Genomic DNA, 19022 nt, shown 5'->3' on the forward strand with positions numbered 1-19022 from the left:
CCTTAATATAACAGAAATTTCTTACCCCAGGAGTTTTGAATTTGGTAGGACAAGCATCTAGCTTTGCAATCATGCCACAGGTGATTTGGAGGCCTATTTGAGAACTGCCTGTTAAGTTCTGGGCAATGAGCTCCAGAGAGAAGCCACATTGAATGTTACAACTAAAGTTGCAACTTATTGTAGATCTCTATTAGGTTATTCTTCAGTAAAGAATCGTTTAGAAAAAACAACTTGGTCTGACCTAGGATTAAAGGAAATGCATGTGTCCACATTTAGGACAACTCTGTAAATACCTCTCTGTTAATTTACCATGGTGGTCATTTGTAGGGAGGTCTAAAGAGAGAAAAAATCTTTGGAATGATGAAAGACCTCACTCATCTTAATAAGTGTTGGGTGATTTTTCATAAAAGGTGAAGACAAATTTTTGTCTTTCTTCCCCTAAACAGCTTATGGATTTCTTAAAGGTAGAAATTATACTTTTGTGTTGTTGCTATCATCATCATCATCATCATCATCATCATCATCATCATCATCATCACCGTTATCTTACTCTAACTTCCAGTGTTTGTTACAAAATCTGTTATGCAGTAGAGAGAGAAAAATGAGAACTAACAAGTATTAGGGGCCTACCATGTGCAAGCACTTTATTATACACTTAAAATACATCATCTATTTAGTCTTCAGAGCCTTCTTTTAGCTGCATTATACACTAAGGAACCTGAAGCTCTGATAAGGAGCTATGATAACACTTAAGTAAGCAGCAAAACTAGTTTTTGAATCTTGTTGCCTATGGTTTTAAACATTCTACCCTATGGTTTTTCCATGACATTTGTTTGAATCTTATTTATATATTCATTAAAAATTATTGATATTTAAACAGTGATCATAACTCATTAATAGGAAAAACAATGGCGTGGTACAGCATGCAGTATTCTAAGAAATGTTTTCTCCTGTAGTAGAGCTATAAGCCCAATGAGGCTTTCCTCTTCTCCACTTTCCTAAACAATCCCCATCCGTATGTGTATTATCGGGTTTGGCTGCTAGTGAATTTATAAATAAATAAGTGACCTAAGCAAGATAGAAGTGTATTTTTCTCTATATTGCATGTCACAGTCTGAGAAGCTGGTCCAGTGCTATGTCATGCTCCTTAGAGATTCTGTCAGTGATCCAGGCAACTTCCACGTCTCCCGGATGGCACTCCTCATAGTTCAAAATTATTCCAAGCTCCAGGCATTAGTTTAAAGAGATGGATAAAGATGAGAGCAAAAGAAGACTTCTGGCAGCTAATATATGGAGCTTCTACTGACATCCTTCTTGGCCTGAATTTAACCACATAACCACATCTAGATGGAAGAAAGACTATGAAATAAAGTCTCCATTTTTATATAGCTGTATTTGCAGCTAAAATTCTGATAATGGAAGAAAATGGAAACAGATATTGGGGACAACCATTAGCCTGTATGACAAGATCTAAGCACTTTTAGGAGAAGAAACTAAAATTAAAAATGAAGCCTAATTCCAAAATGCTAAAACTCAGTGTTGGTATCATTCCCTTCCAATTATCTTTTTAAGTCTGGTTGGAATAATGAAACTAGAATTGCTGAAAAAATCTGAGGCTACATCTAAGAGAGACAACTCAATGAACGTAAAGCAGAGGTTTCTCCATGGAGCAAAAACACGTAATTTAAGTAACAATAATCATACCATTTCATTCAAAGTCTAAGCACTAAAATATAGAATGGTAAATTGCCTGAATTTTTGTATGAGTTCATATTCTTGTTATAATAAGAAATAATTATTGGAAGTTTAATGTTGGAAAACAATATTGAGGCTTTTAAATATATCAGGAATCTCCAGCCAAAATAAAGTACAGGAAATTCACCCTGATTTGGCACATTCCTAAGAATAACATGGGACTGTTTCTTTGCACATGTTTAGTACAGCCTTTGGCACTATTATGATTAAGTGTTACACAATTCATGATGTAGCACTACTCTCCAGGAAAGAAGGGAAAAAAAATTAAGATAAATTCTGTGGGCCTCTTGGGACTCTGTTAAGAGAAAAGCAAGAGACATTCAGTCCAAGCTCTGCTGGAAAATGGAAAAGACAAATGACGGGAATGAAAAATTAAGAAGTAAGGCAATACAAGAACATTTTCCAAGGCTCGTTACATGGACTAGGAGTATGCCATGGGGGGAAAAAAAAAAGTTTGGAAAATTCTGAGAAAAACAAATAATACAAGTTGCCTCAGTATAGGAAACTTCTGAGAATCTTGAATGTACTGACAGGTATTGTCTTTCACTATGAGTGTATGCTGATGAGGTGTTTCCAAATTATTTTATTTTAGAACATGCTTCGTCAGAGAAACTAGTAAAATTAAGATCCCATGGGTCACCTATTCAGAAGACACTGATTTAGAGACATGTCACCACTGACTACCCATCTTCCCTCAGTTAACCTGAGTACCGAATCACACTTCTCTCAAGTGAGAACTTCACCTTCTGCTCCTCAGAATGCCCTTCTCCATCCATGTCCCTACTGAGATCCTATCTTACATGTTTCAAGGACTTATCTTTGCCCCACCCCATTCTTCCTAATCCCCTAAATTTTGTCAGTATTTTTCTGAATAATTGTTAGGACTTTATGCAATACCTAAATAAATAGATTTCTTTCTTTTTTAAAAAAATTTTATTGAAATATAGTTGATTTACAATGTTGTGTTAGTTTCAGGTGTACAGCAAAGTAATCCAGTTATACATATGTATGTAAATATATATATATATTCTTTTTTAACATTCTCTTCCATCATAGGTTATTGAGTATAGTTCCCTGTATATATATACAGTTCCCTGCAGGCCCTTGATGGTTATCTATTTTCTATATAATAGTGTGTATATTTTAATCCCAAACTCCTAATTTATTCCTCCTCTTCCCCTTTGGTAACCGTAAATTTGTTTTCTATTTCTGTGAATCTATTTCTCTCTTGTAAATAAGTTCATTTGTATCATTTTATTTATTTTTTTTTTAGATTCCACATATAAGCGATATCATACGATATTTGTCTTTGTCTGGCTTACTTCACTTAGTATGATAATATCTAGGTCCATCCATGTTGCTGCAAATGGCATTACTTTATTAAATGAATAGATTTCCTTCTTAAATGAAGATGTATGCCATTAACCTTCAAAACGTTCAAAGCCTCCTACGTTCGTAGGAGTATGTAAGTCATCCAGATTGTACCAGGAATTTGAAGATGTGGTCTGACTTGAAGCTCAGTGGCAAGCTAGATGTCGCCAGCAGAGAATGTACAGAATGCAAAGAATAGAATCAAGTTTCTAATTCTCCTTGGGACATCAAATGGGATGAGAAAGTGAATTATAAGGAGTGTGTGTGTGTGTGTGTGTGCGCGCGCGCTGCGCGCGCACGCGCGCAGACACATGCGCACAAGCATACCCATTGACATGGTTCTTTTATCTAGCTTGCCGATTATAAAGATTATGTTTTCTGATTTTTAATCATCCCTTGAATTTATGCCATGAAAAAAATCAGTAACAAACCTGTACTGGAAAATTGCAGAATTAATTCTCTTGATAATATGTGGGCTGTGTTTAACATGAATTGAAGAATAACAAAAAAATGTTATTTATGAAATGAAGTTATCAGTAAAAATATCTTAAATTATTATATTTTATTCCCTTTTTCCTCCAGTTTTATTGAGATATAATTGACATACAGCACTGTATAAATTTAAGGTGTCTGGCATTATGATTTGACTTATATACATCATGAAGTGATTGTCACAATAAGTTTAGTAGACATCCATCACCTCATATACGTACACATTTTTAAAAAATAGAAAAAAGGTTTTCCTTGTGATGAGAACTCTTAGAATTTGCTCTCTTAACAACTTTAATATATAACATACGACAGTATTAATCATATTTATCATGTTGTACGTTATATCCCTAGTACTTATTTATCTTATGACTGGAAGGTTGTACATTTTGACTGCCTTCATCCAGTTCCCCCTTCTCCCACCCCCACCTCTGGTAACCACAAATCTTATCTCTTTTTCTATGAGTTTGTTTGTTTGATTGTTTTTGAAGTATTGACCTACAACACTATGTTAGTTCCTGTTAACACAACATAGTGATTCGCTATTTCTGTACATTTCAAAATGATCACCGTAAGTCTAGTTAAAATATGTCACCATACTAAGATATTACAGAGTTATTGACTATTTTCTCCATACTGTACATTTCATATGGGAGACATTTATTTCACAACTGGAAGTTTGTACCTCTTGATCTCCTTTACCTATTTCTTTCCTGTCCCCAGCTCCCTCCGCTATGGCAACCACCCATTTGTTCTCTGTATATATAACTGTTTCTGTTTTGTTATGTTAGTTCACTTGTTTTGTCTTTTATTTTCCACATATAAGTGAAATCATACAGTATTTGTGTTTCTCTGACTTACTCCACTTAGCATAATACCCTCTAGGTCCATCCATGTTGTTGCAACTGGCAAGAGTCCATTCTTTTATACCACATCTTCTTTATCCATTCATCTACTGATGGGCACTTAAGTTGCTTCATATCTTGGCTATTATAAATAATGATTCAATGAACATAAGGGGGATTACATCTTTTATAATTAGTATTTTCATTTTCCTCAGATAAATAGGAATGGAATTGCTGGATCATATGGTAGCTCTATTTTTAATTTTTTGAAGATCTCCATCTGTATGTCTTTTTGTCTATTCAGGTCCTCCACTCATTTTTAATCAAGTTGTTTGTATTTATTTTTTAAATGTAATGGTTTACCAAGTGGTATGTGATTGATTAACATGGACCAAGCACTATGTTAGATGTTATGGAAAGGAGATGTGTAAGCCATAACCACTGCCCACAAAGACTCCTCAATCTAGTATGTATTGAAAGTAAGGGGAGATAGTCAAATATAAAGCTAAATAATAAAATGTGAAAAGATTGATATTCTAATATAGTGGTGACTTGAACAAACGGTTACCGGATTACAGTGCCAATAGGGAAAATAATTAATTTTGCTGAGGCAGGGAAGGTAATATGGAAGACTCCAAAGAGATAGCAATATCTGAGCTATGAACTGAAGTAAAAGTGAAGACTGAGGAAGAGATGAGAGGAGACAGTACAAGTAATGCCTGGGAGGGATAAATGTGAATGAAATATCTGAAAAGAGCAAGTAGAGGAGTATAATCCAGCAAAATGTCCAAACATGATAGGTCCTTTGTATTTTCCTTTTATACAAATGAATGTGTGAGGAAATGAATGAATAAATGAAATACAGATGGGAGGTGGTTGAGAGAGGAAGATGGCTAGTAGAGAGAAGTAAGCAGATGAGATTCAGAACGGGAAGGACTCCACTTGCTATAGTTGTAAAAAAGTGGTCTAAAGTCAATTGGATATCCATATGCAAAACAAAGAGAAAGAACCTAGACACCAATCTTACCACCTTATTCCCTACATAAAAATTGACTCAAAATGGAATATAGACCTAAATGTGAAACATAAAACTGTAAAATTTCTAGAAGAAAACATAAAGGAAAATCTGTGTGACCTTGTGTTTGGTGATCAATTTTTAGCTACAACACCAAAAACACAACCAATGACAGAAAAAGTTGATTATTTGGACTTTTATTAAAAATTAAAAACTTCTTCTCTGTAAAAACAGTGTTAAGAGAATGAAAAGACAAGTCAGCCTGGGAGGAAAAAATTGCAAGACATAATTGTGATAAAAATTTGCATCCAAAATATACAATAAACAATAATTATGTGATGCGATGGATATGTAAATTAGCTTGATTGTGGTAAACATTTCACAATGTATATGTATATCACATCATCTCATACATCTTAAATATATACAATTTTTTTGGCAATTATACCTCAATAAAGCTAGAGGAAATAAGATAAAAATACAAAAAGAACACTTAAAACTCAACATTAAGAAAACAGCACTGTTGGTGGGAATGTAAATTGATACAGCCTCTATGGAGAACAGATTGGAGGTTCCTTAAAAAACTAAACATAGAACTACCATATGACCCAGCAATCCCACTACTGGGCATATACCCTGAGAAAAACATAATTCAAAAAGTCGTGTACCACAATGTTCATTGCAGCCCTATTTACAATAGCCAGGACATGGAAGCAACCTAAGTGTCCATCGACAGATGAATGGATAAAGAAGATTTTGCACATATATACAATGGAATATTACTCAGCCATAAAAAGAAACGAAATTGAGTTATTTGTACTGAGGCGGATGGACCTAGAGTCTGTCATACAGAGTGAAGTAAGTCAGGAAGAGAAAAACAAATACCGTATGCTAACACATCTATATGGAATCTAAAAAAAGAAATGGTTCTGAAGAACCTAGGGGCAGGACAGGAATAAAGGTGCAGATGTAGAGAATGGACTTGAGGACCCAGGGAAGGGGAAGGGGAAGCTGGGACGAAGTGAGGGAGCGGCATGGACATATATATACTAGCAAATGTAAAATAGATAGCTAGTGGGAAGCAGCTGCATAGCACAGGGAGATCAGCTCGGTGCTTTTTGACGACCTAGAGGGGTGGGATAGGGAGAGTGGGAGGGGAGACACAAGAGGGAGGAGATATGGGGATATATGTATATGTATAGCTGATTCACTTTGTTATAAAGCAGAAACTAACACACCATTGTAAAGCAATTACACTCCAATAAATATGTTTAAAAAAAAACAGCCCAATTTTAAAAAGCTTAAAAGATCTAAGCACACATCTCACTAAAGAAAATATACATGCAGACGGCAAATAAACAAAAAAAATACTCAACCTCATTTGTCACTAGGGAAATACAAATTAAAACAACAATGTAATACCACTATATACTTGCAGGTAGCTAAAAATAAAATAAAACTGACAATACCGGTAGCCAGTGAGGCTGTAAGTCAACTGGAGCTCATTCTCAATCATTGCTGGTGAGAATGCAAAAGAGTTCAGCCACTTAAGAAGAGATTTGGTAATTTCTTATAAAGCTGAACAAGTCTGGAGAGCACCAAGATTTGGGGAGGTAGATGAAGTGAAATTAGGAATATACATTGAAAAAGAACCAATGTGCTCATAGTTGACCTTCTTGCTTCTCTCCAACCTTCAGGTCACATAACGGACTCCACCTAGCTAATAAGCAGGAAGGGAGAGATTTATCCTACAGCATTAGGTAGACTACAGAATCTCGGACTCTGTACTACTACTCTTCGCTGGGCTTCTGGAAAGAATTTTGGTGGAGGTGCTGGGGAGAACCTAGTATCACAATAACTCTGTCACAGTCAGAAGATGGTTGCCAGCACTAAAGAGCTCACTGCCTCTGCCACTCCCCAATGCCAGTAAATTAAAGGCTCCATGCTTGCCCTTTACTACAGTATAATTTTGTTGTGAACCAGTATCTCCGTTTGTATCTGAGTGAGAGAACCCAAATCACATGATCACATTTCTGCTCCCCAGGGGAAAGGGAAGCTAGGAAATAGAGAGTTTAGTTTTCTGTTTTTTTCTTTGTTTGTTTGAAGGCCCAAGGTGTATTCTGAGAAACTCTCAAATATAAACAGAATTTTCAGAAAATTTTGAGTGCCCAAAAATAATCGATGTCCTTACCCACCTGTAATGGTGGGAGTCAAATAAAGGTCATAGAAACCCTGAAGGTGGAATTGGAGTAAAATATTGTTAATTTGTAGACAGGGTAGATGGTAATCATTTGCAATTTTCATTAAGAAAGTGTAGAAGCCAGTGGTAGGGATGGAGGAAAAGGATGATTCAGTGCATTCAATGTAAGAGAGTATAAAATTTAACTTAAAAAATATTCCTTTAGAGTCTATACATTACCTCTTCAAAAACTAGCGCCCAGACAGTAAATGTAATAGAATCAGTTGAACTAATTTTATTTTGAGCATGTCACACGCAACTAGAAGAAGAAAATCTATACTCTGGTGCTCTCTTATTTTAAACAAAATCACAGAAATCACATTGACTTAATAAAATTTGGGGGCATGCTAATATAGCATAAAAAAATCAATTCTGCAGATGAAAACCAATCTGATACACTTTGATATACTCATTAGTTAAGGTAATACTGTTCTAAACTTTAGACAGGTCAGTGTGTAAGTCCACGGCTAATATATTTATAGTTTTATATGGCTGTATTCTAGCTTGCAATTTTTTGAGTTAAAGATGGTTGAGCATTTTTTTTTTTTTTTTTTTTTTTTTTTGCGGTACGCGGGCCTCTCACTGTTGTGGCCTCTCCCGTTGCGGAGCACAGGCTCCGGATGCGCAGGCTCAGCGGCCACGGCTCACGGGCCCAGCCGCTCCGCGGCATGTGGGATCTTCCCGGACCGGGGCACGAACCCGTGTCCCCTGCATCGGCAGGCGGACTCCCAACCACTGCGCCACCAGGGAAGTCCGGTTGAGCATTTTTTTAAATAACCAATGTCAAGAGAAATTTCCCCTGATGTGATTTCTCTTAGAGATTTAAGGGGAATCAGTGTTTAGAAAAATAATTGGATTTACTTCTGACAATTAGTGTTTTTCTATTGGTGTCTTTCCTTTAATATGAGATCTTGCACTGTTGAAATCATTGTTTCCATTTACATCTCTAATCTAATATTGAATATCTTGAAACTGTAATTGGATTTTGGGGGTCAGATATATCCCCTAAAAATTCACCACTGAGCCAAAATGAATAGTCTTGTAAAATATACATAATGAAGAACATGTTATTCAGATAATATATAAAACCTATGCAACGTCAGGATAACCAACTGGAATTACATCATAAAAATTTTCCAGAAAATGTCACTCTGGCAAATTCCATTTTTACTATTACAAATAAAACTATATTTGGGGGACCTAAATTCATAGGTAATGATGGCTTTAAGACCCTCAGCAAATGAACCTGTGATGAATTAGGACTGAAGCTCTTCTTACTTTCCATGGCATTAAGAAATCCTTATCTTTGGGTGTGGTTAGATCAGATCAGACAGTCATTATTCTAAATTAAATAATTGCATCCTGAGTACTAATTTTGGGGAAGCCTAACTAAGCTCTCTTAACAACTTGATTCTCATGCTCAAGTATTTAATAGTCAGTGACTTTAGGTTTTCAGCAGCTACCTGCTTAGTCAAATTTTATGCTGTGAAACAAACAAAACAACAGCAACAACAAAAACAGAATCAGTAGTTATGTTTCAATACCCAGCTTGCAATAGCTGATGCTGGGATGGTATTATGAGGATTCCCTTAGGAGATTCAGAAATGCTAAAGGGAACAGTCATACCTTCTAAAACAGTAAATATTAATAGTTTTGCTTTCTACTGAAAACATTATCACTTTGTCAAGTGTACTGTTTCTCAAAAGAGAAATTAGCTTCAGGCAGTCAGTCTACTCCAACAATTAAGCTAATAAAATAAGAAGTAAAGTACTTTTTGTTCTTCTGAATCACTGAAATAGCAAAGTGAAGAGGACTTCCAGGAAGACTGAGACTTTTTCCAATAAAACTCTAATCTGAAGTCCTCATCCATAATATTAAGGCCAAAGCTGAATATATGTGTTCCTTAAACTTCTCTAAAACACTTTAGAAAAAGCTTTATTTTAATTTATAGAAAAGGAAATAGCCACATAGAATATCAGATTTAAACATTTTTTCAATGTATAACTCAGATATAACAACTAAGAACATTGTTAAAATAAAAATCCGAAAAAATAAATTTTCTGAAGAAAAACTCAAGATTCAGAGTAAGCAAAAACTACTGGCACTTAATAAATGTTATTTTTTTAAGATGTCAGTAATTTACGATTTATTATCAAATGTTTGAATTCCATTCTACCCATTATTTTATGACATTTGTAATAAGAAATTTTTTGTCAGTATATGGTCATAAAGTTAGAGCTAGGAAATTTTTGTAATATTGGAATTGCACATCACATAAAATTTCAACCAATTGCTTTTTCCACTTCCAATTTTTAGGCAAGTAATAAATGCACATGGTAGAAATAAAATTTTACAGAAGATTTATAATACATCCTATGCCTCACAAACCCAAGTCTTCTTTCCCTGTAGCAACTACTTTCAACTATCTCTGTTTTGAGTTTCTTTTGGTAGTTAAGTCCTTAATTCTAATAACCAACATAGATTTTTATTTCTTCCTTTGTCATTTTAAGAGTTTTAAATTTTTTTATTATTTAAAAAATTTTTATTGGAGTATAGTTGATTTACAATGTTGTGTTTCAGGTGTACAGGAAAGTGAATCATTTATACATATACATATATCCACTCTTTTTCAGATTCTTTTCCCATATAGGCCATTACAGAGGACCTACTGTATAGCACAGGGAACTCTACTTGATTCTCTTTAAAGAAAAGGATTTATCAATGTCTCACACAATGTCTTGTCCCTTCCCAAAGTTGGTATTTTAAATTCCAGTGCTTCTTCATCAACTCTGCCCAATCTTTCGTTTAGTTGATCACTGTGTTCAATTATGAAAATTATAGTGTACCGCTCCTTTGACATATTTTACTTATCCCATTTGTCATATTTTTAGGTGACCTTTACTTTTAAAAATGCCATGATAGATAACATTTACATTCTCTTCTCTAATCATATTTTAAGAATTCAACATTTGGTCTGTAGGTTTATTCTGAAAGTTGAAAACAAATAAATGGAACTTTTAGGGGAAATATTTACTCCCCATGGTTTTCATTTGGAAAGACCTGCCCTAAAATATTGACCTCTTTCCATCCCCTCTCTAACTTCTCACCAAAGGATCAATGACTTATTTGATAAGCAAGTCTGGAAAGGAAAACTGAATATGCTAAGCACAGCCCCTCCCTAGCCTACGTTTTAATTTGGTTACTATATTTTTGCTATTGAGTTATAGGAGTTTGTTACATATTTTGCAGATTAACCCCTTATCAGATATATGGTTTGCAAATATTTTCTCCTGTTCCATAGGTTGTCTTTCTTTAAGTTTTGAGAAATAGGTTGAATTATGAATCCACTTCCACAGCACGCATTATTTCTCCAAATAAGACATAGAAGTGGCCAACAAGTATATGAAAATATGCTCAGAATCACGAGGTTGTGGAGAAATTTAAACCCTTGCATACTATTGGTGGAAGTGCAAAATCATGCAGCTGCTATGGAAAACAATATGGCAGTTCCTCAAAAAATTTAAAAAGGAACTGTGACCCAGCAGCCCCACTTTCTGGTATATATCCAAAAGAATGGAGGATATCAAAGAAATATCTGCACTCTCATGTTCATTGCAGCACTGTTTGCAACAGCTAACTATGGGAAAAAAACTAAATGTCCATCAATGAATGAATAGCTTCCAGGCTGGAATGTAGACAGTGGTAAATGAATTTAATTATATTATGAATATAAACATAGCTGTCCTAAGGGGAGTGAGAATTTTTTAAAAAGAAGCTTGGGTAAATAATTTTGGAAAACAATATTTTCACTGGAAACTGTAAAACTATAGACAACGGAAGTGTACACCAACACCATATTTCACAGAGATGCAGATAACAATTCTAAAGCTGCTTTACATATATACGGAGATTGAATAAATAGGTAAATGAATTATAGTGACTGCAACTAGGTTTCTTACTGTCAGAGAGGGAAGGAAAGACGACTAGAATGAACCCTGTGGTATTGAATTGGAATGAGAGACATAGTATGCATTTTTAACATTTTATATATATATATATATATATATATATATATATATATATATATATATACAGGTGAAGAGATACAGAAACAGTTATAGATTTGTGGGTTAGTATACAAGCATATATTACCTAGCTGTGTGCTGAAAGGACTTGGAGCAATGACATTCAGTGGCAACAAACACACCCATGACCCAGATCTTGGTTTCTAAATACCATGCTCTAATAAAAAGTACTAGGGCTTCTTAGGAAAAAATGGCTGGTTTGGGGAGGAAAAATGTAGCAGGGATAACACAAGATGAGCCAGGAGAATTTTGTGGTATCAAAAAGTAAGAAAGACTCAAAAAAAAAAAATACGGAGATATTTCAAAGAGATATACACCTGTAGTAGCTAACATGAAAGAGCTCCCATTGGTCAAAGCTGGAACAATTTAACAGAATAAATAATATAACATAAAATGAAATATAAATATATATTCATTCATAATAATATAAATACATGATTGAGGAAAGAAATAAATAGAGGAAAAGGGAGTAATATCTTCCTTATAGATGAATTCCAAATCATATATATGTAGTCATCTTCCTCTCCAGGAGGTAGAACATAATTCCCATCTCTTAAATGTGGGCTGTGCCTAGAGACTTCATTCCATAAAGGAGAGAAGGAGAAAGAGTAATCTTACAGTGGAGAAACCTGACAAGGACCACCTTGACTGACTGATCACCAGTTTAATTATGAGAAAAACATCAGACAACCACAAATTAAGGGATATTCAACAAAATACCTGACCAGACTCCTCAAAACCGTCTACGTCACAGACAAGGAAGGGCTAAGAAATTGTCACAAAGGAAAATGGGGAAACAAGACAGTTATATTTAATGTGGTACCTGGATGTGATTCTGGAAGAAAAGGAGGACATTGATGAAAAAGTAATGAAATTCAAATAAAGTCTGGAGTTTAGTTCATAGTAATGTACCAATATGAATTTCTTAGTTTTGAGAATTGTACCACAATAATGTAAAATGATAACAACAGCATAAACTGTATGAAGAGTGTAAAGCAACTCTCTGCACTATCTTTACAACTTTTCTGTATATATAAAACTACTTCAGATAAAATGTTCATAAGAAGTAGATGGTGAGATACAAGGGTTTTGACAGTTTTCATCTTCACTAGGTTTTGAGAAGCAATAAATATAGCTTCAGGTGAAGATTCTGCTAAGAACGAGTGTTTTGATGGGGAAAATAATGTGAAGGGGAATCCTTCCTTAGGTGGCAGATTTCACTGACCTAAGAAATTCCAGAGCAAGAGACAGTGCAAACAGCATTGTGCACTAAGAACACCGGCCACGAGAAACTATCATTAATCAGCTCTCAAAATAGAGAGAGCACTACAGTTTGAGGAAAATGAGACTGATAGAAAAACAAAAAATTAGAAGTTTAATAAGCTTCTAGAAAAGGAAAAGAAAGAAAAAGAAAATTCTCAAGTTTTCCACTCTTACAAATTTATAAACTTTGCAACAATAGCAAAGTCTCAAGTGTTTCTAATAAAAAGGAGTCTTATAGATAGTTGAATTTCATCTGCAGATATAGGAAATACACAGGGTCAATGTCAGCCTCCTGTTTGGAGAAATATCACAGTGTCAGGTCACAGATCATGTAATCTAAAGTAGTGATCCATACTGGCTGGTATCTTGGTGAAGAGAAATTGAAGTTTTCCTTCAAACAGCCTCTCTCTCTTCATACACTAAGGGTTTTGCTATGATTTTTGACAACACTAAATGCTAGAAACTGAATATATAGTTTTGCCTGGGATAACTACTCTAGTAGCTAGGCATTAGCTTATCTAAATTTTTTGCTAATACTGTGATAATCTAGCATGTCTTAGTAAATTTGATTTTTTTCCTAAGTGCCACACATGAATTATTTAAAGTTTATTTTCTGGTGGTTGTTTCCTAAGAATAGAAGACTGACCAGGGTCTCTGTAAAGATAACTGGCTTATCAGCATGTCAACCTAAATATTTTATTTGTAGGTTAAAATATAGGGGGCTTCTGGGCTTCAATATACTGGGCCCTCAAATTCCAGGATGGGGAAGGCTATACAGAGAGCATTATTCAACTTCCAAGAATACTACAAGTTGGTTCGATTTATCTAGGGAAAAGTTTTGCAGTTTTCTGACTAAGAGTAAAAGGCTGAGCTGCCAGCAAAGTCCCCTTTCATATGTCCTGCCACAGGATGTATTCTCTGAAAATCAGACTCTGAGAATGAGACTGTAAACAGCTAATGCAGAGTGTTTACTCAGATCAATATCTGAGGAAGAAGGGAGAAGAAAAAAGAACTGGGCAGAGACAAGTCAAGCTTCAATAGTAACTCCACAAAAAAAGCTCAGGATTGAAAATGACCCATCAGGTGTGTTGTGCAATGGGTCAAAATGGCCGGCCTTTTATACCTCCACCTCTATCACTCGCGGTGGGTCTCCCTAAGAGTGTGACCAGGGGCAAGGCAGCTTTCTGCAGCAGGGGAAACCCTGCAGGAGCTATCATCTGACTCCATTCTGTTAAGCCAAAAGAAAAGAATCCTTCCTCAAAGGGAGACCTGGATAGTGCATTACTGTATCTACCACACAGCTCAGTGCTCCAAACCTACTTCCTAGAAATATCCTTTATATACAGATCCCCATGTTCAATTACAGATATTTTATATGCATCTAATGTTCATGAAAATGCATTGCCTCATTCTATTAGTGCTCATATTTTAAGTAATAATCTCTTTATAATTTAATGTTTATTTTATATTGGGGTATAGCTGATTTACGATGTTGTGTTAGTTTCAGGTGCACAGCAAAGTGATTCAGTTATACATATACATATATCCATTCTTTTTCAGGTTATTTTCCCATATAGGTTATTACAGAATATTGAGTAGAGGTCCCTGTGCCATACGGAAGGTCCTTGTTGATTATCTATTTTATATATAGTAGTGTGTATATGTTAATCCCAAACTCCTAATTTATCCCTCCTCCCCCACCTTTCCCCTTTGGTAACCATAAGTTTGTTTTCTATATCTGTGAGTCTGTTTCTGTTTTGTAAATAAGTTTATTTGTACCATCTTTTTAGATTCTACATATAAGTGATATCATATTTTGTCTTTGTCTGACTTACTTCACTTAGCATGATAATCTCTAGTTCCATCCTTGTTGCTGCAAATGCCATTATTTTGTTCTTTTTATGTCAGAGTAATATTCCATTGTATATATGTACCACATCTTCTTTATCCGTTCATCTGCTGATGGACACTTAGGTTGCTTCCATATCTTGGCTATTGTAAACAGTGCTGCAATGAACATTGTGGTACATGACTCTTTTCAAACTATGGTTTTCTCCAGATATATGCCCAGGAGTGGGATTGCTGGATCATACAGTAGTTCTATTTTTAGTTTTTTAAGGAACCTTCATACTGTTCTCCATAGTGGTTGTACCATTTCTACCAACAGTGTAGGCAGGTTGCCTTTTCTCCACACCCTCTCCAGCATTTATTGTTTATAGACTTTTTGATGATGGCCATTTTGACCAGTGTGAGGTGATAGCTCACTGTAGTTTTGATTTGCATTTCTCTAATAATTAGCAGTGTTGAGTATCTTTTCATGTGCTTCTTGGCCATCTGTATGTCTTCCTTGGATGGCTTCACAGGCAAATTCTGTCAAACATTTAGAGAATAGTTAGCACCTAACCTTCTGAAACTATTCCCAAAAATTGCAGAGGAAGGAACACTCCCAAACTCATTCTATGAGGTCACCAAAACCAAAGATACTACAAAAAAAGAAAATTAGACGCCAATATCACTGATGAACATAGACGCAAAAATCCTCAACAAAATACTAGCAAACTGAATCCAACAATACATTAAAAGGCTCATACACCATGATCAAGTGGGATTTATCCCAAGGATGCAAGGATTTTTCAATATCTGCAAATCAATCAGTGTGATACAACACATTAACAAATTGAAGAATAAAAGATTGGGATTGACACATATACACTAATATGTATAAAATGGATAACTAATAAGAACCTGCTGTATAAAAAAATAAATAAAATTCAAAAAAAGAGAAAAACCATATGATCATCTCAGTAGATGCAGAAGAAGCTTTTAACAAAATTCAACACTCATTTATGGTAAAAACTCTCCAGAAAGTGGATATAGAGGGAACCTACCTCAACATAATAAAGTCCACATATGAGAAACCCACAGCTAACATCATACTCAATGGTGAAAGGTTGAAAGCATTTCCTCCAAGCTCAGGAACAAGACAAGGATGTCCACTCTCACCACTTTTATTCAGCAGTAATCTCTTTTATCAGACACTTGGGTGGTTGTTGCTGGTGGTTTCTCATTATAAACATGCCATGATGAACATCAGTGTATCAGGATTTTTTTATACCCTCCACAGTATGGAGCACATTAATATGCCCTGCAGTGAAACTCAGTAAATATTTGGAAATGATGCAATATAAAAGAAATTACATGGCTTTAAATTTATAAGACTTTAGTTGCAAGTTCCAGTTTGGTCAGTCATCAATTATCTGAAATAAAAGAGTGCTAAATAATAATAAGTAGTAAAAGAATTCCTTTTCTATTTACTATGCAGAGAGTTTTGAGTAACTAATCATATTAATTGCTAACTATTGTTAAGAGTCTCCTGTGTACTAGTCACTGTTAAAAATCTTTGAATGCATTCACTTAATTAATACTTAAAACAAGGATTGTTTTTCACATTACTGTTTATGCAGATTAGGAAACTGAGAGAGAGGAAATAATTTTCTCAAGGTTATATAACTAATGAGTATTGGAGCAAGGATGTGAACTCAGACCTGCTCTTACTACTGCACCATACTGCCTCCCCATAAGCATTATTCTTTACATTCTGAATGCACCAATGTGGGTTATTATTAAATTCAGATATTATACTTGATATTTCATAATCACTGTATATATTAAGAAGTAAAAATCATAACTGTCCATTAAAACATTTATTCCCCAAATTCTTTGAGCTTCTAATATGTGCTAAGCACTTATTACCAAGATGCTGGTGGTAAAGTACTAAATAAAACAGTAATTCCTTTTTTCATGGAGTTTATATCCTAGGGAAGGAAACAGACAATAAAATAAAATAAGTAAAATACATGGCATGTTAGATGGGTTATATAGAGATAAATGCTAAGAAGAAAACAGTTAAACAGGAAAGGTGTTCCTGTTTAACATAAAGTCAGAGCATGAAAGTTTTTGATAGAGAGGACAGAGCCCACCTCACTGAGATGAATTTTGAGTAAAATTTTTGAGCAGAATTTAATTGCTCAGTCAAAGCCTTGCATAGGATTTTGCATACATTCTCAATAAATATACATATTTTTAATGTAAGAAACTAAAGAAAGAAGAAAGTATTCCAACCATAGCCACAGATATAATCACCATATATAACAGTGTTTATTGTGATTGCAATTCATGGTAATCCTTTTGTGTGGAAGAAACTGTTTCGAACAGGTGCAGATTGTACCATTTAAGCAAATGTAAGCAATAGGAAGAAGCATCACTTCATCAAAAATTTCACAAACATAAAATATAGATTTGAATTACATATTTTATCATAATTTGCCCCAAAATTATAGTAAGTAGATTCTCACATAATATTCTTTCTTTTTGTTCCTTAAGTTTAGCAATTTACTCTTCTAATACTCAAAATTGTAAGGAATTGCTGACTATACTGTCACACCCACAGTTTAGATTTTAGATTTGTTTTCTCTCTATTTTAGTATATTCTCCACTTAGTTTCAGGATTCTAACATGCACTGCACGATCACACACTAAAAATTGCTATCACTTATATAGTGTTTACTATATGCTAAGTACTGTTCTGTGTCCTTTTAATTTTTAATGTACTTCTTATTCTAAGATGTAGGTATTTCAAGTACACAATTTTATACATATAGAAACTAAGGCATAGAGTGGTTGCACAGAGAATCAATGAGTATCAACTAGTCTGTTCCAAAACACCGGGATCTTAGCAATTACATTAATCTGCCCCTCTTCAAAAATTTTTTTCCTAGAAAACTTTCAATTTCAGGAAATTAATGTATGGTTTGTTGACGTATAATAATGCTCATCAAATTCTATTTTCTTTTTCCTTAAGAAAATGTGACATCTTTTATGTGTTATATATCATTTTCAAGGATTCTGGTTTGGTGAAAATGAAATACATATACCCCACCCTGTTTTTCTCAGTGAATGCAAATATAAATCCTGGATAGAATGCATAGAACAGCTATTTGAGAACTCCAAAAAGTAAATGGTAGCAGCAGGAAGGGAGATGGAGATGAGAACTTTAAGTTCCCTTGAAATGGAAGTGAGTTTATTTTCTTTTCTTTCTCTAAGGGTAGCTAAGAACCCAGACATGTGTACTGGATACAGATAAAAGAAACTCCAGGAGAAGCTCTTTATTTCTGGTCCAAGTAACAGGAAAGGGTTTATCTAAGAGTTATAGAGAGTGAAGGAAATCTGCTTATTTTTCTCCCCCTTCCCTACCACCCCAACACCTTGGCAATAGCATGCCAGCAATGATAGCAAAGTCGTGGCAGAGATGATGGGTAGTTACCTAAAACTTTAAGGGGGGAGGACTCTTCTCTCTGATCAGAGAAACTATGATTCAAAGAACGTGAGGCAAATTCCTGTTGCTTTTTCCTTTCTCTGTCCTCGCACTACAGTAATAGAAAGTGCAGAGCAAGGCAAGGAAACTCAAAATATAAACTAAAGTGGAAAGCTGAAAAAATTTAATCACATAGAAAAAGACTGGAAAAGAGAAATAGAACAAAAATAAAAGGAAGTGTAGCAAACCAAAAAACAAATACTAAAATGTTGGTAGCAAATGAAACACATCAAAACATACAGTAAATGTAAATGATATAAATATACCAATTAAAAGATATAGTCTGATTGATTTTTTAAAAAAAACTCAATTGTATGCTGCCTACAAAAAAAACCCACTATAAATATCATGATGTAAGTAAGTTAAAAGTAAAAGGATGGAAATTGATGTCTCATGCAAGCACTAATTAAAAGAAAGCTGAAATGTCTCCATTAATATTAGATAAAGTAAACTTTAGAGCAAGGAAAATGACCACAGGTAAAGGGAAACATTACATAATAATAAAATGACCATTTCACAAAGAATACACAGCAATCTAAAGATGTATGCACTTAAAAACAGGTTGAAATACATGAAGCAAAACTTG

Source organism: Globicephala melas, chromosome 17 (genome assembly GCF_963455315.2).
Source record: "Globicephala melas chromosome 17, mGloMel1.2, whole genome shotgun sequence".
NCBI lineage: Eukaryota > Metazoa > Chordata > Mammalia > Artiodactyla > Delphinidae > Globicephala > Globicephala melas.